This window comes from Fukomys damarensis, unplaced genomic scaffold, assembly GCF_012274545.1.
Source record: "Fukomys damarensis isolate Sample0158 unplaced genomic scaffold, DMR_v1.0_HiC HiC_scaffold_24, whole genome shotgun sequence".
In the NCBI taxonomy this organism is placed as follows: domain Eukaryota; kingdom Metazoa; phylum Chordata; class Mammalia; order Rodentia; family Bathyergidae; genus Fukomys; species Fukomys damarensis.
This window is the reverse complement of record NW_022900936.1, coordinates 16978205-17004787: the sequence shown is the minus strand read 5'-3', so window position 1 is coordinate 17004787 and position 26583 is coordinate 16978205.

Below are 26583 nucleotides of genomic sequence, written 5' to 3'. Positions count from 1 at the left end.
AGAAGCTTACTCTTCCCCTTACTATTTAGCATTTTTCTACAAGGATGTGCAAACAAATTAGGCAAGCAACAAAACACATCTAAACGGGGGAACAAAAAAGACTGCTTCTATTTCTGGATGACATTATCTTGTACATAGAAAACCTATGGAATTTTCTAAAAAGCTACTAGTACCAGTAAAATAATACAATACTGTAAGATGAAAATCAGCATAAAAAATTCTGTAGACTAGAAATAAAATCTCCAAAAAACAAATTAAGATAATTTCATGTATAATAACACCAAAACCAATAAATTATTAAGCTATAATTTAGTATAACAAAACAAAACGCTTTCACTGAAAACTGTAAAGCATTGTTGAAATACATTAATTACCTTACATGGAAATATATGCCATGTTCAGAGTCAAAACTCTTAATATTGTTATTGGAAAGAAGAATAACTTTTTCAACACATTGCTAGGACAACTGAACACCCACCAAGAAAGCAGTCATTTGCTGAGATATAGTTCTTAGAGCAGATATTATGCTTAAAAGTTTTACTTCTACAAAAACTATCTCTAAATGGCTTATAAAACTAAAAGCAAGCCAGGTGTGGTGGCGCATGCCTGTAATCCCAGCACTTGGAGGCTGAGGCAGGAGGATTGCTGTGAGTTCGAGACCAGCCTGGGCTGCATAGTGAGTTGTAGGCCAGTCTCAACTATACAGTGAGACCTATCTCAAAAAACAAACAAACAAACAAAAAACTAAAAGCAAGAGATAAAATTATAAAACTCTTAGATAAAACTGGAATAAATCTTTTACTACCTTGGTTAGGAAATTATTTCTTGGATACAGCACAAAAAATACAAGTAACAAAAGAAAAAAAAATACATTGAACTACATTAAAACAAGAACATTTGTACTGCAGATGATACCAAGAAAGTGAAAAGAAAATCCATATAAGGAAAAAATATTTGCAAGCCATATATTTTATAAGGAACTTGTATCCAGAATATATAAAAACACAACTCAATAACAAAAAAGACAACTAACCCGATGTTGAAATGGGCAAGTATAGTCGGACATGGTAGCACATGCCTGTAATGATAGCACTTAGGAATGCTGGGGCAGGAGGATCCCAAGTTTGAGTTCCACCTGGGCAATTTAGCAAAGAAACTGTCTTAACATTAAAAATTTTTAAAGCTGGAGACATAACTCGGTAGTAGAATGCTCATGGGCTGGAAGCCAGTATGGCAAAAATGGAGAGGGGCATTAAAATAAATGTTTCTTTAAAAAAGAAATACAAATGGCTAAGTAGTATGAAAAGTAAAAAGGACAGGCATAACCTGATTAGCGATTAGAAAAATGCACATCAAAACCAATTAGATCTTACTTCACACCCACTAGGATTGTTATAATTATGGAGGCAGACATTGACCTGTTGTGGTAAGGTTATGTAGATACTGGAACTCTCACCGCTGGTGAAAATGGAAAGTGGTACAGCTGCTTTGGAAAACAGGGTGGTAATTCCTCAAAATGTTGAACGTAAAGCTATCGTAAAGCTATCGTGTAATCTAGCAATACAACTACTAGGCGGATGGGGGGGAGTTGACCAGAGGTATGTATGAAATGGTTATGCAGAGATAAGAGACTCTTAGAGCCACAAGCCAAAACCTCCCAGAATGCAAGGTTAGAGATTAAAAGATTGCCTACAGGGCTGGAAGTCCAAGTAGGATCAAAATACATTGCCTTAAGGAGTGAATGCCCTGACCCTCTCCTCCCCAAATGATTTATCACTTAGAGTGGCCCTAAAGGTAATTATGCAACAGGCCACGCTGACCTTCCCGTGTTCCCTACCCTTGCTTCCTGTTTCTGTCAATAAACCTCCACAGAAGCTTCAGTTTTAGCTGTCTTTATGAGATTCTCTACAGGTAGATACCAAAAGAAATGAAAATGCATGATGCGCAATCAAAATATACAGCAAATGTTTAAACTTTTAAAAAACTATACAGTAAAAGACATATTGCCATTAGTCCCCTCAAAATACTCCACCTTGCTCTGAACAAATGTATCACATCTTTTTTGCCATTTTCTGAAGCAGCTCTGGAAGCCTTATTTCATGAGTATCTTCCCAACGTGTGATTAAAATGATGACAAATGGCTACTGCTAAGTGCCATGCCAAGGAAAGGCAGACTTACAAAAACATTACAGTGTGTCTTCATCCACCTTATTCACTGGATCTGGCACTGTACATTTTCTGGCTCTGGCCCAAAGTCAAGAGACCCCTGAAAGATAAACATTTTAATTGAGAGGACATTGAAGCAGCTCAATAACACTCACAAAAAAGCACTTTCAGACCTCCTTCAGGAAGTGGCAGTAATGATGAATAAATGAAGTTTGCAGTGAGGAAAAATAGTTTAAGGATATCAGTTGTAATTTGTCTTTTATTGTAATAAATTCTAAAACATTTTAAATAGTCACTATATTTTTTAATCATACCATGACCACGCATCAGAAAAATTTTGTAGGCACAGCAGCGTTTTTTGTAAAAGCCAAACGGGGGAAGAGTCAAATGTCCATCAACTGATGGATAGGAAACAAAATGTGGTATATCCACACAAGCAAATATTATTAATAAAAAGAGTGAAGTACTGAAATATACTACCACACAAATGAATTTAGAATGCATTATGCCAAATGAAAGCTCTTCACAAATAATCTTTGGATGGAGAAGACTGCGGAAATGGAAAATGACTATTAACGAAATCTAGGCTCCTTTCATAAGGGCCTAAACTATTCTAAAATTGGAGGAAGCGATGGTTGTATGTTCCAATAAATATATTAAGGCCCGGGGATTTAGCTGAGCGGTTCGGTGGCCTGCCTTGCAAGCGCAAGGACCCGAGTTCAATCCCCGGTACAAAAAATAAATAAATTAATTAAATAACATTTATTTTACATTTTAAATGGTTCGTGATATGGTTTGTGAATTAGATCTTTTTTTTTTTTCTTTCTTTTTTGGTTTTTTGAGACAGGGTCTCACTGTATAGTTGAGAATGACTGGAACTCACTATGTAGTCCAGGCTGGTCTTGAACTCACAGCAATCCTCCCGCCTCAGCCTTCCTAGTGCTGGGATTACAGTCATGCACCACCACGCCCGGCCTGTGAATTATATCTTAATAAAGTTGTGTTAGTGCATTTCTGTTATTATAATGGGTGCTTTATAAAGAAAAGACTTATCTGAATCTGCAAACAGCACAGCACCAGCTTTGGTGAAGGCCTAATGGCAATGGCATCATGGCAGAACTGGGTGTGAAAGAGAAAAAAACAGAGAAGGAAAGCAATGGAGGGTGAGAGAGAGAGAGAGAGAGAGAGAGAGAGAGAGAGAGAGAAATTTTATGTCCCTGGTTGGGCTTTTAGCACATGAACCCTTGGGGGACTCAAACCATATCTAAACTGTTGCAGCAAACTGAATCCAGGAAAAGGAAGACACCCAGGAGGCAGGAGGCAGGAGGCAGTGTACAACTCTTATTACATCATCTTATTACACCTGACTGGGATTGCTCCCAAAGAAGTCAGGCACAGAATATCAGAGGACCAGCAGTTTTATAGGGTTGCAAGCAGGAAGTATAGGAGCAGAAGCAGAGTATTTGGCAGTGTTTGGTTGGTTAGTTATTTAATTTTTAATTTTTTTTTTACATCTATGAGGCTTAATTCCATTGGAGTTTTCCCTGGAAATATAGCAAGCAGGATTTACACAAAACAGAGCGGTTGGAGGAGGGAGGCAGAGCAGAGAGTTCTAGCAGGACTTTCTGAGTTTATTATGCTCCTGTGACGACAAATTACAGTTGTCGTCACGGCTACTCAGGTACATTCTACAAACAGCATATTTACCTAGTTAACTCATAGTTGTTTAATAATATAGTTAACTCATAGTTGTCCAATTTAGTTATTTTTGTTAGAAATAGATCTGTCTGCCTGGAAATTCCATTTCAAAACCATAGCATCCAACTCCTAGTTCCTTTTCATGATGCAAAATACAATTATTTCACCCTCACCAGTTTTAATCTTAACTTCTTCCAGCATCACAAAAGTCCAACTCTGAAGTCTCACTTCAGGCAAACCTTTTAGCTACTAGTCCCTGGAATCAAAAAACAAGTTATACATGTCCAGGGTACAATGGCAGAATGGGAATAAGATAAAAATTTTTCTTCCAAAATAAATAGGCATAATCAGGCCAAAGCAAGACAGAAACCCAGCACAACAGAGATTAAATCTTAAAGCTTTAAGTCCAGTGTCCTGTGCACCCTACAACAGGGAGTGGATCTTCAAGGGATTAACTATCTCTGTCCCTTGCCTTTGTTGGTCACGGGCCACATGGCTGTTCTCAAGGGCTGTGAGCTGGTACCTGAAGCTTTCCCTGGTGGGCATCACACACACACGAGTCACAGCCACAGCTCCACTCTTAAAGCTCCACTTGGCATCACCCACTTGGAGCTTTCGGTGGTAGCTCCACCCCTACAGCAAGGTTCTGCTGGGCCTCCAAGGCTGTTTTTTGATATTCTGGTGAAAGCTGCTAGGACCCTATAACTCTTGCACTCTGCATGCTGGCAAAACTAATTCCACAAAGATACCATCAAGGTCTGCTGCTAGCATGAGTTGTCCCTTGGCCCACATGAACCATGGTGCAACTGTGGAGTCTTTTATTGGCTCAAAGCAGGGAGGTAAAACTCACAAAGCAAGGAGAGTTCTTTGGGCTCAGTCTCTGAAATAAAGTTGCCTTCTAGGCCCCTGGGCCTAAAATAAGAGAGGAGGCCTCAGAGATTTCTGAGATGCCCTCGAGGCCTCTTTTTTATTGTTTTCAAAGCAAAACAACTGGCTGTTTATATGCACTAATCTCTTTGGCAAGCACTCAGCTACACCCTTGAACACTTTCTCTGTTTTGCTCTTTGCTTGGCCAGGTTTTGAACTTTCCAAATTTTTCCACTGCTTCCTTTTGCTTTTGACTCTCACTGTACCTCTGGCTAAATGAGTCAATAATACCCATGCTACATCTTCAATGCTTTCTTGTTCAGAAATTTCTTCTGTCAAATAAACTAGTCCATCATTCTTAAGCTTTCCCTAAAAGTCTAGGTAGGTGCTATACTTTGGATCTGAGGTGTCCCCCAAAAGCCTCATGTGTTTGGAGGGTGATTGGGTCCTAAAGGTGGTCTGTTTGCCCGTGAAGTAATATACTGATGAATCTCCAGCTAAATGTGCTCTTCGGAAGTGGGCCTTGTCAAGAGAGGCAGTTCACTGGGATATATCCCTCCGTCCCTCGGCCCTTCTCTCCAATCCAGGTCACTGGCATGTGAGAAAATTTCCTCCACCCAGTCTCTTCCAGAATACTATTTTTACCATGGAGCCAGCTGACCAGGCACTGTAACCTGGAGCCAAAATAAATCTCTCCTCCTCTAAGTTGTGAATGTTTGATATTGTGTCTTGGTGATTGGAAAAGTGACTAAGACACCCAATTTTTGGAAAAGTAACTATAGTTATAGTTACCAGAAAAAAACAGAACATAGGAACAGGGACGTAACTTAGCAGCTCTGCTCCTGCCTGGCAAGCACAGGGTCCTCAGTTTGATCCCTGGTACCAAAAAAAAAAAAAAAAAAAAAAAAAAAAAAAAAAAAAATCAGAAAAAACAAAACAAATTAATGGTATAAATAAAGAGGTTTGTTATAAAAGATTGTTTTGTGAGCCAGGACTCATGAGGTTTGCCTGTAACCCCATTACTCCAATAAGCCAGGGCACAAGAATCTCAAATTCAAGCCCAGCCTGGATAAGTTAGCAACTTAGTGAGACCCTGTATGAAAAAAAAAAGGCTGAGAATGTAGCTCAGTGGAATCTTCAGTATGAAAAGAAGAAAGAGATGGAGATTGCGGAAATTATGAGAAGCCCTATGGCATGCAGTTGGAAAGCCAGTAAGATAAGTGGCATAGTTCTAGTCTGAGTCTGAAGAGCTGACAACTGGAAGACCAAGGATGTATGTTCTAGTTTCTGCACAGAAGACTGATACCCTGACTCAAGCAGAGTGAATTCTGTCTTTCTCCATTCGTGTTCTCAATGGATTAGATAATACACACACACACACACACACACACACACACACACACACACACACACACTGTACTGTGGAAGGCAATCTGCTGTACATAGCTACTGATTCAAATTCTAATCTCTTCCAGATACATCCTCAGAGATACAACCAGAAATATGAAAAGCCCAAAATGGCAAGATAGCACTCTTAAATTCCAGTTCAATAGAATCGCTTTGTGTCTCTTAGTGGAGGCATCCCTCCATTGCAAATAAGGACCCTAGGCCAGCAGAACTTATGGTCATGGGAACAGGAAGCGAAACTTTCATAAATGGGTCATGGGGGCTCATAGGAAGAGGTGCCCATTCCTCTTCCAACCTTTGATTCCTGAACTCATGAATTCCAGCTGTGAAGCAGTGCAATGCGTGGATACTGCTTTGGACCGTCTATAGCCTTCTACAGAACCTTAGCTTGGTCCTGCAAGTACTGCCACTTCTCTGGTGCTGTAACTGAGTCAATAACAGGCCATTCTACTGTACTAATTAGCCAGTTGCTTCAGAATAATGGAGAATGTGGAAACACCAGTAAATTTCATGAGCCTGGACACATTCCCACACTTATTGTCAAGTGAGTTGCTTGACTGGAAGCAATGAGGTACAGAATACCAATATGGTAGAGAAGGCATTCTATGGGTCCATAGTTTGTAGTTTTGGCAGAAGTATTATATGAAGGGCAAATAAATGTGTATCAAAATGTGTACCCAATTAAAAAAAATGCTGCCCTTTCCATGAGAGGAGTCAGGTAGCTTAATGACCACTCTGAGAAATGGTGGACTCAATCTTGGTCTCTGCTGCTGGCAGATTGCACATTAAGTAGTGGGCATAGCCAGGTTGACCTTGGTGAGTGGAAGTTCATTTTTGCTGAGAAATCCATCCCTGCCACAATGATCACTTTGTTCATGAGCCAGTGTTGTGATACAGAAAAGATCAATCTATCCACTTAATGACCAAAATCCTCCTCTGCTTCTGATCCCTCTGTTAGCTATTTACGTATCTTCACAACTTTTACTCATTCAGAGAGATCTATTCACATACCTCTTCTCCAAATTATCTGGTTCACACTCTATCCAAGTTTGACTGTCTGGTCAAATCATCAGTCACCGACCACGAATCAATACACAATCTCACATCTAGGCCATTTTTACTTCCACGGAAGGTGAAGAGCCAGGTATACTATTTAAAGTTACGCCTTCTGAGATGATCACCCTTCATCATTTTCCTTCCAGAATGTCTCAGAAAGAAGCTGTAGTGCTGCAGCTATCTTTTTGGGTGATATCTATATATATTGCCTGAGTAATATACATATGTAAATTTGGCCCCATTCTTTTCTCTCTGTGTCAGCTGATAATAGGTAACTCCCTATAAGCTACAGATACAGGCTTGGAGAGAGAAGGCAGCATAGTAGGAGTGGGGACCATGGGCATTTGGACCTCTTCTTTATGAAATGTGTTTATACCACTGCTACTTAATGATGGAATGCTGTTTTATCTAAAAAGAAAAAAATTATGGTTTGCTGGGTCAGATAACAGAGTTCATAACTGGCAGCTCAAGTTACATGGTAATTTGGTGGCCCATGGTTGAGTGTTTAGTTACCACTAAAGCTAAATAGCAGGCCAAGAGCTGTTTCTCAAAAAGAAAGTAGTTATCTGTGGAGAATGACAGGCTTTGCTCTAAAATGCCAGGGGCCTGCTCTTTGATTCACCTATAGGTGCATGCCAACAGTTTTACACAGCATCCCTATCTACCGCTGACATTCCAAGTGTTGTTGGATCTGCTTGGTCCCATGGTCTGAGCAGCAGAGCAGCTTGCACAGAGCCTGCACCTGTGCTGGGACTTCTCTGGCTCTAGGCAACACTCAAAACTAGCAGCTTTTTGGGGTCACTTGATAAATGGGCAGGAGTAAGAGACCTGAATGAACAATATGTTGGCTTGAAAATCTGAAGAGTGCCCATTAAGCACTGTGCCTCATTTTTTACTGTAGATGGATCCTATGTAGCATTCACCTCAGAACACAGAGCTCAGTATACTGATACCACTGGATGGACCCCCTCGAAATTTCACTGATAGAAGGCCTCTGAATTTTTGTCATACATATTTCCCATCCTCTGGCGTGCAAATTTTATATAAATAATTCTAGAGTAGTTGCTACTTCTTGCTCATTACATCCAGCCAGCACAATATCATCAATGCAATGGGCTAGTATGATACTCTGTGGGAGAAAAAGGTGATCAAGAAGATCTTTGGGAACCAAATGAGGACACACTTCCAGAGTTGATATACCCTTGAAGTCGAACAGTGCATGTGCACTGCTGGCCTTATCAGCTGAAAGCAAGCTGTTGCTGCTAGTTTAACTAATAGATATTAATAAATGTGAAAGTAGGTCGTACAAAAGTGAGTCATTTTTTTGTCATATTCAAAATGGAGTCTAAGAGGCCATGGGAGAAAACACTCAGATCGTTCATGCCTTTTCCAAAACTATATCAGAAGCCCAAACTAAAACCACAAAGGCCCAAATGTACCTCCAACATTGCAAGTCGCACCTCGCAATTACAGACATCCCTCAAACAGAAATCACCAGACCTAGGGAGACAGTGCTGGCATCAGTGAATTTCATCTTCAAAACAACTTTCATAACCTCCCCTTTCACAATAAATCAATAACCTTTTCCTGTGTTCCCCCAGCATAACAGAAATCACCCTGGTATGTGTGTATGTCTCAGATTGTTTTTCTGCTTTTTCTTCATTATTGCCAAATAAATCCTTTATTTGGAGATTCATTTCTACATATTTTTATTTGAACTTGACATAGTAGAAGCTATTTCTAGAGCCATAGCTGCCTATTATATGCCAGATGATATATTATTTTGCTCAAGCAGTAAAACAGCATCTGATATGGCAGCTGCAATTGCAGTGACCACCTGGCCAACCTTATGGTAATCCACTGCCACTCTCCAAGACCCATCTGTCTCTGCACAGGCCAAATAGGCAAATTTAATGGGGATGTGGTGAGAATCCTTAGCCCCGCATCCTTCACATCTTTGATGGTGACACTAATCTATTCAGTCCCTCTAGAAATGTGGAATTGCTTTTGGTTTACTATTTCCTAGATAGAAGCAGGTCTAGTGGCTTTCATCTGGCCTTTCCCAAGTGCTCACTTCAGAGGTCAAGAAACAAATGGGATTTTGCCAAATATTGGGCATATGTACTCCAATTATATATCCTGGAGCTGGGAGAATGGATTGAAAAATCCACTAGCTCAACTGTAAAATGGACCTGAGCTGAAATTTTATTGATCACCTGAAATCCACAGGCCCCTGTTGTAACTGAGCCACAGTAGACTTAATGTCCAGTGCTCATTAATTACCAAGAGATCTGATTATTTCTTTTTTGACAATGTACATTTATCCTCACAAAAGCAATAGTTCCTTTCCAGGAAGGTTGGAAGAAATATAACAGTATAACAGTTTTGGTAATGTACAGTGGTCCTTCATGAAGGGGTCTCAGTCTCATCTTCCTCATTCAATGATTGCGGATCTGTTATCTGGCTCAAGTCTGGAAATGAAGGGCTGTTATGCTGTTCTTATGATTCATGTTAGATTTTTGTTCTCTTGACCTAGAAATCTTCTGCATATATAGATCGAATAAGAATTTAGGCAGATTCTTATCTATTTCATTTTGAAGAACACCACAATCAATTAGCAAGTCCATAGATCTGTGCAAGTCAAGCTATTCTCACTGCTGCTTTGACCTATCTTGTCCTTGGTGATTGAATTACTACTCAGCCCCTGCCATTCAGGGACCTAATTCTTATTGCATGTATATTTCTCAATTTAATGACTGATATTTCTATCTTGAAAGGTGCTACAGCTACCCTCACAAACTTATTTCTCACAGTTGTGGTGAAAGGTGTATCTTCTGGACCATCTCAGAGTGGGTGAGGAGGTCATAAATGGTCCAATCTTCCTAGGCCTTTGGAGCCTTTCCTCTACATTAAAGCAAGGGAGATTGGGCATCTCCAACTCACTCATAGTTCGCCAAATTTTGATCCATGTTTCACCCAACTCACTCAACAAACAGAGCCTTATTTATTTGTCTTCTTAAAGATCATGTATTTTAAAAATCATGTATTCATTTTTAAATTTATTTATTTACTTTGTTGTTGTTGTTGTTACAGTGTCTCACTATGTAATTGAGACTGACCTGGAACTCACTATGTAGTCCAGGATGGTCTCAAATGCACAGTAATTCTCCTGCCTCAGCCTCCTGAGTGCTGGGATTCCAGGTGTGCACCATTTAAATTTATTTTTAAATTGTTATAATAATTGTACATTTTTATAGGGTACAATGCAATGTTATAGTGCACTTACACATTAATAATGAATTTAGAATAGGTTGTCCATCATTTATTTGTATGAGAACATTCAAAATCCTCTCTTTCAATTATTTTGAAATATGTAATACGATATGTTAAATGGCAATTACCCCTCTGTATAATAATACATCAGAATTGTTTCATCCTATCTGGCTATGATTTTATACCACTATCCAGTCACTCCCATCTGCTCTTCCCAGTTTCTGGTAACCATTATTCTATAAACTTCTCTGAGCTCACACTTTTTATATTGCACATGAGCAAAATACATGCTTTATTCTTTTCATTTTTGACTTATTTCACTTAACTCCAGGATTGACAATGCTGTTGAAAATAACAAGATTTTATTATTTATATGGTCAAATATTACATTATGTATTATTATATAACATTAAATATTATATCAAGCATTACTAATATTAATATTATTAATATAAATATGTAATATTATATAACATTATATATTACAAATATCGCATATTTCCTTTTTCCATTTATCTGGTGATGGACATTTAGGCTGATTCTATATCTTGGCTATTGTGAATAACGCTGCAATAAAATAAGAGCAAAGATATCTTTTTGACATAATGATTTCATATCCCTTGGATGCATGCCTGTGTTACAGTTTAAATCGGAAATGTTCATAAAATGTTCATGTGTTCATAGCTGATGGGCTTTGGGGAAGTGATTGAATCATGAAGTTTCTAGCTTCATCAAGTCAGTTAATCAGCTGGTAAGTTAATTAGAGTAGGAATTAGCCTAAAGGCTCAAGACCAAGGGGTGATAACGATGAGAAATAGAGACAGGGAATCAGGTTAAAATATGGAGAGATAGGGGCCTCTTGTCTCACTTTGACAGAGAGCCCCAGGTGACTGGTGCACCTTGGCTTTATTCAGTCTTCCATGGGCATAAGCAATTAGAGTTACAAAGGATTCATCTGTCTCCCTCCCTCCATGGTACTAGTCAGGTTAACAAAAGAATCTCAGATATTGCCGGGCATGGTGGCACACACCTGTAATCCCAGCACTTGGGAGGCTGAAGCAGGAGGATCACTGTGAGTATGAGACTAGCCTGGGCTGCATAGTGAGTTCCAGGTCAGTCTCAACTACATAGTGAGACCCTGTCTCAAAAAAAAAAAAAAAAAAAAAACCAAACCAAACAAAAAAGATATTTTTACTTTTCCTGAAAAAGTGTCAGCATGCTTGCAAGGCCAATATGCCTCAATCTTCCTATCTGGTCTCCTACATTTCCCCCTTTTTGTTTTACAATAATAACAGTTTAAATATCAATCATTGCTGTTTATCCCTAGTGAAGTGTCTAGGTATAATGAATATACCTCCACCCACATCTGTAGTGCATCTGTACTGGCTCTTTTCACGGGCCTAGCTCTTTCTGCTTATGCTATGACTAACTTAACTGCCCCACCCCAAAGTACCCCTTAACCTGCTGATGGAGAGGGAAACAGGTGCAGACCACTCTATTTCTTGCTGAAGAGGGGCATAGTTGTGATTGGCAGTCAGAGATACCCTCCAGGGGGTCTATTCAAAGGACCTTCAGTAGATGCCATGTGTTCTCAACTCAGGTAGGTAGTGATGATGAACAAGTCTTTCCATCTCCTGAGTAATTTTTTTCAGTTGTCTTCTGAGGGAGGGCTTTCACTATTGAGAGCGAAGTTGAGTGCCTCCACAGAAGCATCATGGTGAGGACTTCTCCATGGTCAAACACTCCCAGAAGGTGCCCACAACATGTGTCCATTTCCTGCAACAACCCAAGCAAATCCGCATCCTCATGGCTGGCAGAGTAACTGGTCACTTCCATTTTTCCCATTTTCCCATTTTCCCACTGGGACCACCAAAATACTTATGCCTTCTCCCTTTTTCTTTGCTCTTGTACTTTTCACCAATGCACCTCGGCTAGGGTGCTATTTATATTCCAGCTGGATTCAAAAAATTAAGTGTAAATGTTGCAAAATCAAGTTAAGCTTGTAGCTTATTATGACCTATTATTTCCCCTTCTTGTTTTCCAATTACTGTTTCAATATTAAATGTGAATGCTCAACAATAGCTTCTCCTTGTCGATTACAAGAAATTCCAGTGGAATGACTAACATTCCATGCAAAAATCTTTGAAAGCTTCCACTTGAATAGGCAGGGACATTATCTGTTTTCTGTTTTTTTGTTTTTTTTTTTGGTTTTTTGAGGCAGGGTCTCACTATGTAGTTGAGACTGACCTGGAACTCACTATGTAGCCCAGGCTGGTCTCAAACTCACAGTGATCCTCCTGCCTCAGCCTCCCAAGTGCTGGGATTACAGGCATGCACAGCCATGCCCAGCTACATTATCTGTTTTCATTTGTTTAGGAACTCTCCCCTTTGCAAATGCTGAGACAGTGTTGCTATAAATGTCCCTGCAGTCTCACCTGCATGGTAAGTAGCATGCATAAAATGAGAATAAGTATCTATACTAACATGTCCATACTGAAGTCTCTGAATTGGGATATATGTGTTACTATTGTAAACAGCTAAGCTAATTAAATGTGTAGGCAGTTAGATAGGGCCAGTCCCTGGGGGGAATCAACACAGAAGGCAGTTGGGACTCATATACTAAAGGCCAAGACTCAAAAAGAAAAAGTACTACACTCACATACTTACCCTAGAGTTAAATAGCAGTGATTGATATTCTAAATAGACATCAATCATCTTAAATGGAGATCAAAATCTTCATAGCCTATTTCCTTTCCAGAAACTCTGTGTTCATTTCATGTATGCTTGCTACACAACTAGCTTCCCCATTTGATCACCATTTAATCAATATTACCTAAGTAACTATACTTGTAATCTTATTGGTTGATCATAGTTTTGTCCCACCTTGTGATCTGCCATTGGATCAAAGTTACCTAAACAACTGTACTTGTAATCTTATTAGTTAACAGTAGTTTTGTCCTACCTTGTACCTCCCTCACTTCATGCTTTTGCTCAATAAAACATCTTTGAGAAGTGGGGTTGGTGGGCAACTTTCTGGTTGGGCAACACTTTCTGGTCCCCTTTCTTTCTTAGTCAGAAGTTGTCCCTCTTTCAATAAATATTTCCTACTCTTAACCTCCATTGTTCCTAGAATGAATTCTTCAATTTTAGAGACTGTGAACTTTGCATTCCATATATCTCTTGGGCAGGGAGCTATAATATTTCCCTTGTCTGGATTATTTACTTTATGTGGATTATTTGGTGCCCTATATCATTATATCAATTTGCCATAGTTCATTTACCTGGAGGCCTTTGGGATTACAGACTTCTGATGGAACAGATGTAGGTAAAGATCGGTATATTGGACAAGATTGTACAATGTTGTGTATCTGTGATCTGGAAAGTTCAAAGCTAGAGGTCAGGGCTCTAACACTTTGATGAAAATAAGAGTAAGAAAGCCTCACCTGTTGAAAAATTCAAGCGATAAGTCTATAGGATTAATTTCCTTTTGCCTTTCATGCAGGGAGATCAGAGTGTGAAAGCACATGACCTGTATAAAAGGATGCAGTGACAGTCTGAATGGCTGCCTGCAATCAAAAAACAGGGAAACAAAAATACTTTTTATATTGAATTAGACTAAAACTAAAGTATTTTTTATAGTGGCTGTCTCTAAATGATTAGCTGCATTAACTACACAGGCAGAATCACATAAAACTACATTCTAATATGATAACCACAGCAACCAATTCTGATATTTGAGCCAAAAGTCCAGGGGTAGCAATTTTCTGGTTATTTTGCATAGTCTAGTAATGAGCAAAACCTTGAGAGGATCCATCTATAAAATAAACTGAAGCATTCATAAGGGGAGTTGTCTCAGTATTTCTAGGTAAAATAAATGAATAATGACAATACACCTGTACAAACTTATCCAAAGGATAATGATTATCAACTAATCCTAAACAATCTGCAAAGTCTATCTGCTAAGCTAAGGAAGTTTGTAATAAATGAGTATATTGTGGGAGGTTAACGGGAAGCACAATATGGTCAGAATCAAATACTAAAAGCTGTATGCTTCAGTAGCGGGCCTGCTGACTTGGCTCAACCATTTGATCTGTATATGTCTAGAGACTTTTTGTAAGCTGGTTAGGAAGATAAAACGATTCAATAAGTTAACATTATTTGTTCACTATTTGACCAAAGAGTCCAGTAGAAGAATGAGTAGGTAATATAACCAGCATGAAAGACACAGTCAGACTAATTTGAAACACCTGTCTATCTGCCACAGCAGCCTCTATTAACTGGAGCTCTTTGAGGGCTTCAGGTATGAGGGTATGAGAATTCAATCAGGACCTCCTTGTAATGTTTGATATAGATCGACTGACTGGTGTGTAAGTATTCTTAATTTGGGATGAATCCAATTAATGTCCCCCAATAAGTTTTGGAAATCATTCAATGTTCCTAACTAGTCTCTTCTTAATGTGAATTTCTGAACTCAGGCTGCTCTATTACCAAAGTTTCCAAGTAACTATAGAAAGAGTGAGTTTGAATTTTCTCTGGGGCTATGTATAACCCATGTTGTACCAAAGCTCTTTTAGTTTCTGTTCCCAGCAGTATTTCTTCCATAATCTCTGAATGTCCTGCCATTTGGTTCTGTGGAGCTTTTTCAGCTGCTATCTCTTGAAAGTTAATGTGAAAACTTAAGTATTGCCCTCCAGAGACGTAGGACCTTGCTAAATGCTTCCTGTCTAAAGGAGGCAAGTGAAAAGCTCTAGTGCAGACTTCATTAAGCCTAACGTGATAAGTCCTTGAAACTTGTTGTTCATTACTCTGGATTTTAATTCTCTGAGCAATTTATGCTCCAAAGGATTGTGCTCATAAACATTTTGCTTTGGATTGTTAGGATCAGGATGAATACTAGATGGAAATGATCACATCCTAAAGGGCTCTTCATTAAGCGTAGCCTAACCAATCTTTGATGAGGAAACACTACCTCTGTCTCAATCACAGGTGAAGGAAGAGGAGAAGGAATAGGAGACCAAGGCTCTTCACCCTCATCTTTATCTTCTCTCAAGGTGAACTAGGTGTGGGATGTTCCCCCACAGTTAATGGGCAAGATGCTGCCAAGACCAAGCTCCACGTGGGGAAAGTTTTAGGGGATATAGCAGAGCCCTGGGTACAAGCATACTCCAAACCCTCTCTTAGTCAATCCCAACTCTCTACATCAAAAGTACCTGTCTGAAGAAACCAAGGATTGTGTTTGATAACATCTTGCAACACCTAAACAATAAACTGGGTACTAACTTGAGCACCAGACTGGTGCAACAGAATTTCCAACAAAGGGATGTAACACTGTACTTCATTTGATGAACTCTGCGCTATTACCCTGGCTGACTCTACTGCACACACTCATGTTTTTCTTCATTTTGTCATCTTCTTTTGCTACTTGACATTTCTCTGCTATGAAAGTCCTCATTGCTCTCATTGCTGATTCACTACACTTCTCACTAGACAGACTTCCTTGACCCTGTTCAGGTGCTACTTGTGGGAACCAGCCTAGGAGCTGGAACCCAACCAAGGGGTGATGAGATTGAAAAATAAAGAGACACAGAATCAGGTTAAAATATGGAGGGTTGGGGCTCTTTGTTCCTTTTGACATAGTGCACTAAGTGACTGGAATACCTTAGCTTTATTTACTCAGACACAGGCACAAGCAATTAGAGTTACTCAGGATTCATCTGTCTTCATCCCTCCATGGTACTTGTCTGGACGAAAAACAGAATCTCAAGTGTTTTTACTTTTTCCTGGAAATGTGTGAGCAGGCTCACATGACCTCTTTCTTCTTAGTGTTCACCAAGGAGGCCAAATAGACCTCAGTCTTCCCATCTAGTCTCCCACACACTAGTTGAATAGGCTTACTTACGGGTGGACCATTATTGGATGAGGTAGTCACCAGAGCTGTATCTTCAAAGAGTATAACTTGCCTCGGGTTCTTTTCCTATCTAGTTCTCCCTTTCTATCTCCCCCCCCCATACACACATCTTTTCCTGTTTCCTGGCTACTATGAGTTGAATAGATTTCTTCTGCCATGTGTTTTCACCATGTTTCTGCCCAGAAGTTGCTGACAATGGACCAAGGCTTCTGAAACTGTGAATCAAAGTAAATCTTTTCTTCTTTAAGTTCTTTATATCAGGTATTTGAGATATAGTAATGAAACTCTGACTAATATAGAAAATTGTTACTGAAAGTAATTGTTGTTGAGATTGTACCTGACCATGTGATTAGAAGACTTTGGTACTGGTTTGCAGAAAGAGTTTGAAAAAGTACGGAGATGGAGGCTAGTAAAACTCTACAGTGATGTAAGTGGAAATAAAGAATGATTTTTGGGGAAACTTAAAAGATAAGAATGCTGATAGAAATGTGGACAACAAAGATTCTGACAAAGTTTGAAATGGTAGTGAGGACTCTAATCTGAATTTGACTAGAGGCCAAGCGTGTTACATTTTGGCAAAGAACTTGTCTATATTTTGTCCATACCTTTCAATAAGGCAGAGTTAAAAGACAATGGATTAAATTATCTGATGGGGAAAATTTCAAGGCAGCCCAATGCTCAGGCTTTGGCATGGGTACTGATGGCCATTGCTACTCAAATTTATAGTGAGAATCAGGAGCAAAAGGCTAGGAAGATATTTTTAAACTTTTAGTTTGGCCAGGAAAAAAGTATATGTAAATTTGGGGCCAAAGGAAGTGTGGTTACTGAAGTGGTTAGTGCCACTCAAAAGAAGTTAAGTACTTTTCATCAAAACAATAGAAAAGATCTTTCAAGGACATCCCAGAAATTGGAAAGACTCTTCCCTTTGTAAACTTAATGAATGTACTAGCTGACAGACATTGCTTTGGGAAAAGTAAAGGATGCTTAAAGAGTTTGCTAATCACTTGGAGCCACTACAAAAAGTTTTCCCTGTGATCAGTGATCGAGGCACTCAGAGGCCTCTGCAGCCATTGTCAGAGAGGATCCCATTACTGAATGAGCTGACAATAGAGCTTGGCATTATCCACATGATGCTTCTTTTTCAGAGACGCAGAATGCAAGAGTTATCGGATCTTAAAAACTTCCACTCAGATTTCAAAGGAATGGCTTGGCAGCCAGGCAAAGGAGCCACTGAAAGGGTGATGTGTGAAGCTGTGAGAGTACAGATGAAGCTGTAACAGAAAGCTTTAAAAGTGTGAGATATCAGGAATATGGAACACCTGTCAAGGAAAGCTGCAAGTAGTAAGCAGAGCCAGCTTACTGGAGAGAGAAGCTACATGGGCTGCAAATGGCAAGGCCATGGGAAGAGTAAGTTTACCCAAGTCATCTGAAGCTCACATCTCACCACCGTGTATGCAGATGCTGGACCTGGAACTGCAGAATTTGATGTTTGCCCTGATAGATTTTAGCCTTACTTAGACTAATTTTTTTGTATTAATCTCTTCTTCCCTTTGGGAATGTTTATATTGTGCCATTGAATCTTGAAACTATTAGCACGCTTTTCAACTTTTAGAGAGTCTTTCTTCCCTATATATATCTCTTTTATTTCTTTCTCATTTTATTGCTCTAGCTAATGTTTTCAGAACTATATTAAACAAAAGTGGTGTTAACAGATATCCTTGACTGGCTCCTGATTTTAGAGAGAAAGTTTCAGGTTCTCTCCCCTTAGTATGATGTTAGCTGTTGGTTTATCATGGATGGCTTTTATCAGATTGAGATAAAGACTTAATCTATCCCTATTTTCACAAGGGGTTTTATTTTGGGTTTTTTGTTTGTTTGTTTTGAGACAGGGTCTCACTATATAGTTTAGACTGACCTGTAACTCACTATGTAGCCCAGGCTGATCTCAAACTCACAGCAATCCTCCTGCTTCAGCCTCCCCAGTGCTGGGATTACAGCCATGTGCCACCATGCCTGGCTATTATGAGTTGATGTTGGATTTTGTCACATGCTTTTTCTACATCTATTGAGATAGTCATGTGATTTTGTCTTACTTCTGTTTATGTAGTGTATTGCATTTACAGATTTGCATATGTTGAACCATCTCTGCATCCTTGGGATGAATCCTTCTTGGTCATGGTGGGGGATTTTTAAAATTTTTTTAATGATTTGCTGCATTTTGTTTGCAAGCATCTTATTGAGCATTTTTGCATCTATGTTCATTCATTAAAGACTTTGGCCTACAGTTCTATTTTTTGGTTGGGTCTTTTTCTAGTTTTGGAATCAGAGTAATGCTTGCTTCCAGGAATGACTTTGGGAATACAATTTCCTTTTTGATCTCATTAAAGAGTGTGAAGAGTATTGACATTAAATCTTGTCTAAAGTTCTTGGAGAATTCAGCAATGAATCCATTGGAATCTGGGATTTTACTTAGTTGATAATTTTGTCATTATTTCTTCCATTTCACTGACTAATATTGGATTATTTGGTATGTTTATATCTTCCTGGTTTAGCTTTTTTTGTTTGTTTTTGTTTTGTTGCTGGGGACCAAACTCAGAACCTTATGCTTGTGAGTCAGGCAGTAGCACCACTGAGCTAAATCCCCAGCCCAAGTTTGGCAGTTCATATGTATCTAGAAATATATCCATTTATTCTTAATTTTCCATTTTATTAGAGTACAGCTTCTCAACGTAGTTACTGATAATATTCTGGATTTCAGCAGATTTGTGATTTCTCCTTTTCATTTCTTTTTTTTCGAATAATTTTATTTCCTTTGTAAATATATGTAAAATGTAAAATTATTTCAAACATAAAAGCTACAAATATAAAACTTCTAGAATAAATCTGAGGAGGGAAGAAAGCTCCACAGTATTAGTATCAGTAATAATTTCTGGATTGACACCAAAAGTGCAAGGAACAAAAGCAAAATAAACATCTGAGAAATAGTTAAATGTTTCTTGAAGTGTAAAGGAAAAAAATCAACAAAATGAAAATGTAGCCCATAGAATAAGAGAAAAAAATATATACATACACATATATATTATATAAAGAATAACCCCATACAATGATAAGCAGTTAATATTTGAGATATATGTGAAATGCATAAACTCCATCAACAAAAGATAAATTACCTGATGAATATATGAGCAAAAGATTTATGTACTATTACAATTTATTCACAACAGAGAAACTATTTGGTATTTACACATTTGTGACCTATTTATTTCATTTAGGAGTATATCCTCAATATGTATCCATTTTCCATAAATGAATCTAATTTCTCATTTTTTATGGCTGAGTAGTATTCCATTTTATAGAAAAACCACATCTTCTTTATCCAATCTCCAACTGATGGACAAATGGGCTGTTTCCAAGTTTTAGCTATTACAAACTGTGCCACTATAAACATGGGTGTGAATATATCACTCTGGTATGATTCTTTTAATTCTTTTGGAAAGATACCCAGAAGAGGGATGGCTGGGTCAGATGGAACCTCTAGTCCCAGCTCTTTGAGGTATCTCCATATTGATTTCCATAGTGATTGCACCAGACTGTACTCCCACCAACAATGGAGAAATGTTCCTTTCTCCCCACAACCCTGCCAACATTTGTTATTGGTTGATTTCTTGATGGCAGCCATTCTTTGTGGGGTGAGGTGGAATCTCAGTGTTGTTTTCATCTGCATCTCTCGAATGACCAGTGATGTGGAACATTTTTTCATATATTTACCTGCTGCTATTACTTCTTTGTCTGTTAAATGTCTGCACATTTCGGGTGCCCACTTTTGCATGGGGTTTTTATATTTGGGGGGGCTGATTGTTTTGAGTTCTTTATATATTCTTGATAATAGTCCTTTGTCTGAGGAGCAGCTGGTAAAGTTTTTTTTTCCACATTGTAGGTTGTCTCTTAGTTCTGTTGATTGTTTCTTTTGCAGGGCAGAAGCTTTTTAATAAGATGAGATTCCAGTTGTTGATTCTTTCTGCTAGTTCCCATGCTACTGAGGATTTGTACATAAAGTCTTTTCCTATGGCAATGTCTTCAGGAGTTCTGCCTAACTTATCTTCCAACAAGTTTAGTGTTTCTATTTTAATATTTAGATATTTAATACACTTGGATTTTAATTTAGTGCGTGGTGAAAGATAAGTGTCTAGTTTTAATCTTTGGCAGGTTGAGATCCAGTTTTTCCAACACCATTTATTAAAGAGGCCATCCTTCCTCCAGTGGGGACAGTCAGCTCCTTCATCAAAGATGAGGTAGCTGAGTACATCTGAAGTTGTTTTTGTGTCTTCAATTTGTTCCACTGATCCCCAAGTCTTTTTCTTTGCCAGTACCATGGTGTTTTTATCACAGCGGCTTTGTAATTTCAAATTGGGAATTGTTATACCCGCTTGCCATGTGTCTATTGCCTAGAATGGCTTTTGCTTTTCTAGGTCTCTTATGGTTCCAAATGAATTTTTGGATCCTTTTTTCTAGTTCTGTGAAATATAGTGTTGGAATTTCAATTGGCCTTGCATTGAATCTATGTAGCAGTTTTGGTAGTATGGCCATTTTCACTATATTGATTCTTCCTACCCAGGAGCAGGGGATGTCTTTCCATTTTCTTATATCCTCTTCAATCTCTTATTTCAGAGTGCTATAGTTTTCAACGTAGAGGTCTTTTGCTTCTTTTGTTAGATTGATTCCTAGATACTTCATTTTTTGGATGCTATTGTGAAAGGAATTGTTTCCCTAATTTCTCACTCATTGAGTCTGTTATTTGTGTATAAGAAGGCTATTGATTTTTGGGAGTTGACCTTGTATCCAGCTACTCTGCTAAAAGTGTCAATTAAGTCTATAACTTTTGGTGGAGTTTTTTGTGTCTTCAATGTAGAGTATCATATCGTCAGCAAATAATGACAGTTTAACTTCTTCCTTTCCTATCTTTATTGCTTTAATTTCTTTCTCTTGTCTAATTGCTGTGGCTAATGTTTCCAGAACTATATTGAAGAGGAGTGGCAATACTGGGCATCCTTGTCTTGCTCCTGATTTTAAAGTGAATTTTTTCAGTTTTTGGCCATTTAATATGATGTTGGCAGTTAGTTTTTCATAGATAGTCTTTATTAAGTTGAGATATAGACCATCTATTCCAATTTTTTTCAGGTTTTTTTTATCATGAATGGGTGTTGAATTTTGTCAAATGCTATTTCTGCATCTATCAAGAGGATCATATGGTTTTTTTCTTTGATTCTGTTATGTAGTGTATTACATTTATTGATTTATGTATGTTGAACCATCCTGGCATCCCTGGAATAAATCTCACTTGGTCAGGATCAATGATCTTCTTGATGATCCTCTGTATTCTGTTTGCTAGTATTTCATTAAAGTTTTTCGCATCTATATTCATTAAGGAGATTGGCCTGTAGTTCTCTTTTTTAGTTGTGTCTTTCCCTGGTTTTGGAATCAAAGTGATACTTGCATCCAGGAATGAATTTTAAAGTATTGCTTCCCTTTCAATTTCCTTGAAAAGTTTGAAGAATAATGGCAGTAGTTGTTCTCTAAATGTCTTATAAAATTCAGCAGTGAATCCATCAGGACCTGGGCTTTTCTTTGTTGCTAAATTTTTAATTACATTTTCAATTTCACTGATTGTAATTGGGGTGTTTAAAATGTTTTATCTTCTTTGTTCAATTTTGATAATTCATAAGTACCTAGAAATCTGTTCATTTCTTCTGTGTTTTCCATTTTGTTAGAGTACAGGTTCTCAAAGTAGTTATTGACTATCCTCTGGATTTCTGTTGGATCTGTTGTGACTTCACCTTTTTCATTCCTAATTGCATGGATCTGAGCTTTTTCTTTCCTTTTTTAAATAAGATTAGCTAAGGGTTTATCAATATTATTTATTCTTTCAAAAAATCAACTCTTTGATTCATTTATTTTTTGTATGGTTTTCTTAGTTTCCATTGCATGATTTCTGCTCTAATCTTTATAATTTCCTCTCTTGTTCGAGGTTTGGGTTTTTCTTGCTATTGTTTTTCTAGGAGTCTAAGATTCATCATTAGGTTGTTTATTTGAGCATGCTCTGTTTTCCTAGTGTAGGCATTCAATGCTATGAATTTGCCACATAGAATTGCTTTCATTATGTCCCATAGATTCTGTATGTTGTTTTGGCATTTTCATTTATTTGTAAAAACTGTCCTATTTCTTCTTTAATTTCCTCTGTGATCCATTGATTGTTCACGAGAGTATTATTCCATTTCCATGTGTTTATGAAGTTCCTACGGTTTCTTGTGCTATTGATCTCCAGCTTAATCACACTATAATCTGATAATATTCAGGGAATAACTTCAATTTTTTTGTATTTATTCAAACCTGTTTCTGTGAGCTAATATGTGATCTATCTTGGAGAATGACCCATGTGCTGCTGAAAAGAATGTATATTCTGATTTTGTGGGGTGGAATACTCTATAGACATCTATTAAGTCCATGCATTCAACAGTCTTCATTCAGTTCTAGTGTTTGTTGCTGATTTTTTGCCTAGATGATCTGTCTATTTGTGACAGTGGTGTATTTAGATTCCCCCACTACAATTGTATTAGTGTTTATTTGGTTTTTCATGTTTCTTAATATTTCTTTTATATATTTGGGGTCATTAATATTTGGTGCATATATGTTTATGACTGCCACCCCTTCCTCTTAAATTGTTCCCTTTACATGAATGTAGCAGCCTTCTTTGTCTCTTTTAATCAGTTTTGGTTTGAAATTTACTTTGCGTGCAAATAATATTGCTACCCCTGCTTTTTTCTGGGCTCCTGTTGCATGGAGAATTGTTTTCCAACCTTTCACTTTCAGTCTATGGGCTTCTTTTTGCACTAGCTGTGTTTCTTGTATACAACATATTGTTGGATGTTGCTTCTTATTCCATTCTGCCAGTTTATTTCTCTTGATTGTTGAGTTGAGGCCATTGACGTTTATTGTTATGACTGATACGTTCTCACTTATTATTGTTATGTTATTGACCATTTGTTGACTCTTTTTACTTTTTCACCTTCTCCTTTTAGTTTCTTGCCTTGCCTATTTGATTTGCTCTGTTGAGTCTCATTGTGTTACCTTCATTGTCCTTTTCTAGGATATTGTTTAGAATTGCTTGTAGTGCTGGTTTCATATTCATGAAGCTTCTCAAAGTGTTCTTTGAGGAAGTATCTTATTTCCTCATCCATTTTGAAAGAGAGTTTTGCTGGATACATCAGTCTAGGTTGGAGCTTGTTCTCTTTTAGTACTTGAAATATCTCATTTCAGGCTCTCTTTGACCTAAGGGTTTGTGTTGAAAAGTCTGCTGTGATTCTGATGGGCTTTCCTTTGCATGTGATTTGTTTCTTTTCTCTTACTGTTTATAGTATTTTGTTGTTCTGTTGGGTTTCTGGGATCTTGATTATTATATGTTATATGTCTAGATGTAGATTTTTTTTTTTGGTCGTGTCTAGTTGGAGTCCTATATGCCACACTTATCTGTATGTCAAATTCTTCCCTTCTGTTTCAGAAGTTTTCTGTCATTAATTCTGTAAAAACTTTTTAAAGTCATTTGCATTTTCTCCTGCTACTTCATGGATTTCTATCAGTCTTATGTTATTCTTCTTTGCATTCTCTAGGAGTTGTTGGACCAATTTCTTTATGATCTCCTAGTGTTTTTAGGAGACCTCTCTTTTCATGGTCACTGACTGCAATCTTATCTTCTATATCTGAAACTCTATCTTCGCATTCTTTTATTCTGTTGTGAGCACTTTCAATGGAATTTTTAATCTCCTGGATATCTGTTTGAATCTGTTTTATGGATATCATTTCTTTCCTATGTTGGGCATTAATTGTTTCCCTATCTTTCTTATGCTGTGCATTCATGGTTTCTATCATTGTCCTGAGCTCATCTATTTTTTTTTCAGTTTGTGTTCTAGAGTCTTGAATCCTGACTTTCATTTTGCTCACCATCTCTATGGTTATCTGGGAAATTATTTCTGTTTTGAATTTTTCTAGAGCCTGATTGATCTGTTTTGTTAGTTCCTGTGCTTCAAGTTCAGGGTTTCCTGGTGGTTCACTATCAGCCTTTTCATCCTCATTTGCCCTATTGTTTGCCATTGGTGAACTGGAAGTCTGTCTTTGTGTCTTGCTTAAGTGTTTTCTCATTTTTATTTTTGTTGTTGGGTTGTCCTTGGTTTAATTTTTGGGTTATTACTTAAATCTTCCTGATATAGTTGCGCTTTAGCTTTTGGGTCCCTAATGACTCATAGACCTTCTCATTTTTATAATATCAGAGAGAACAACTCATTAAATCAATCACAAAAACAGAAAGGGAGATGAGGGATAATATGGTGGAGCAAGAGACTGAGTTGGAGAAAGAAGACAGAATATATAATATATATATAATACATAATATACAACATGTGCTGCCATGTGCAGAACCAAGTCCCCTGATCTCAGCTAGCTGTTGGCAGAACCCCACGACGCAGACTGAGCTCAGGCTGCAAGGCCTAGATTGAGTTCTCCAACCTCCTGAAGGGTTGAACTCCACTCAGTTCTGCTACAGGTTTCCCCTGCCCCTTCTTTAAAGATGTTCAAAGTTGGGAGCTCAGAAAAATACCCTTTATGACCACCTCTGCCTCTGCAGAGTGGGTCTAAAGACTGGCACAATCAGGAGGTTTCAGAGCACGGGGGTGGGGTTGGGGATTCAAGGGGTTCAAGGGCACCTGCGCGGCTACATTCCTGGTGCTGGAGAGATGTCGGCAGCACCCTCAGGGGAGGGAACAGCTAAGCAGGCCTTCCTAGTATAGGAATGCTACAGTCTTTCTGACAGTTTTTCTATCTTCACCAAGTTATTAGAAATGTTAGGGAAACATAAAGTCCTAGCACGAGTGCCTGACTCTCAGGAGTGCTCCAGGAGTTGAATTCACTCCTCCACCCAGGACAGGTCACAGTGAGTGTGAACCCTGGATTATGATCCACTTGCAGGATGCCATTTCAAGCTGCGCACTGGTGGGAAGTGTGGAACAAATGTGAAAGCCTCTCCTTTTCATTTTTAATTGCATGGTTTTGGGCCTTTCCTTATTTTGGTAAGACTGGTTAAGAGTTTGTCTACTTTGTTTAATCTAAGAACCAATTCTTTGATTCATTGATTCTTTGCATACTTATTCTTAATTTCATTAATTTCTGTTCTGATCTTTAATTTCCTTCCTTATACTAGCTTTGGGTTTGGATTGTTCTTGTTTTCTAAAACCTTGAGGTGAACCATGAGGAGATCATTATTTATCTTGCTCTGTTTTTTGATGTGGGAATTCACAGCTATAAATTTCTCTTTTAGAAAGAAAAGCTTTTATTGTGTCCCATAGGCTCCAGTATGTTGTACTTGCATTATTGTTTGATTGCATGAAGTATCTAATTTCTTCTTTAATTTCATCTGTGATCTACTGATTATTCAGGAAGGTATAATATAATTTCCATGTGCTTATATAGTTTCTATGGTATCTTTGCCACTGATTTCTAGTTTCATTACACTATGATCTGATAAGATGTATGGGATAATTATAATTCTTTTACATTTAGTTAGGTTTGCATTATTGGATACAATGTGGTCTATTTTGCGGAAAGTCTCATGTGCTTCTGAGAAGAATGTGTATTCTGTTGTTTTTGGATGAAACACTCTGAAGATATCTATTAAATATATTTGTTCAAATGTTTGGTTCAACTCTAATATATCTTTTTTGATTTTTTTTTCTAGTTGATCTACTCATTTGTGAAAGTGGGGCATTGAGGTTCCCCAGTATAAGTTTATTAGCATTTATCTGATTTTTTTTCATTTATTGATACTTTTTAGTTATACAGTACAGTTACATTCATCACTGTGATCTTGTACCTTTACATGACAGATCTTCATTCTCATTTCTTCCCTATACGCCTTCCCTCCCTTCACCCCATTTATCTGTTACTTTTTTTTTAAGTTTTTTTTATTGAGTTTATTGGTACAATCTAGGTATACAATACAGTTACATTCATCATTGGGATTCTATACCTTTACATAACAGGTCTTGATTCTCATTTTTCCCCTTGTCCCTGCCCTACCTTCACCCCCTCCTCCTCTCCCCATTTACAAACACTTTATTTCCATTTTTTCAGTATCTCATATTTTTTTCCTCTCCCTTTTTATA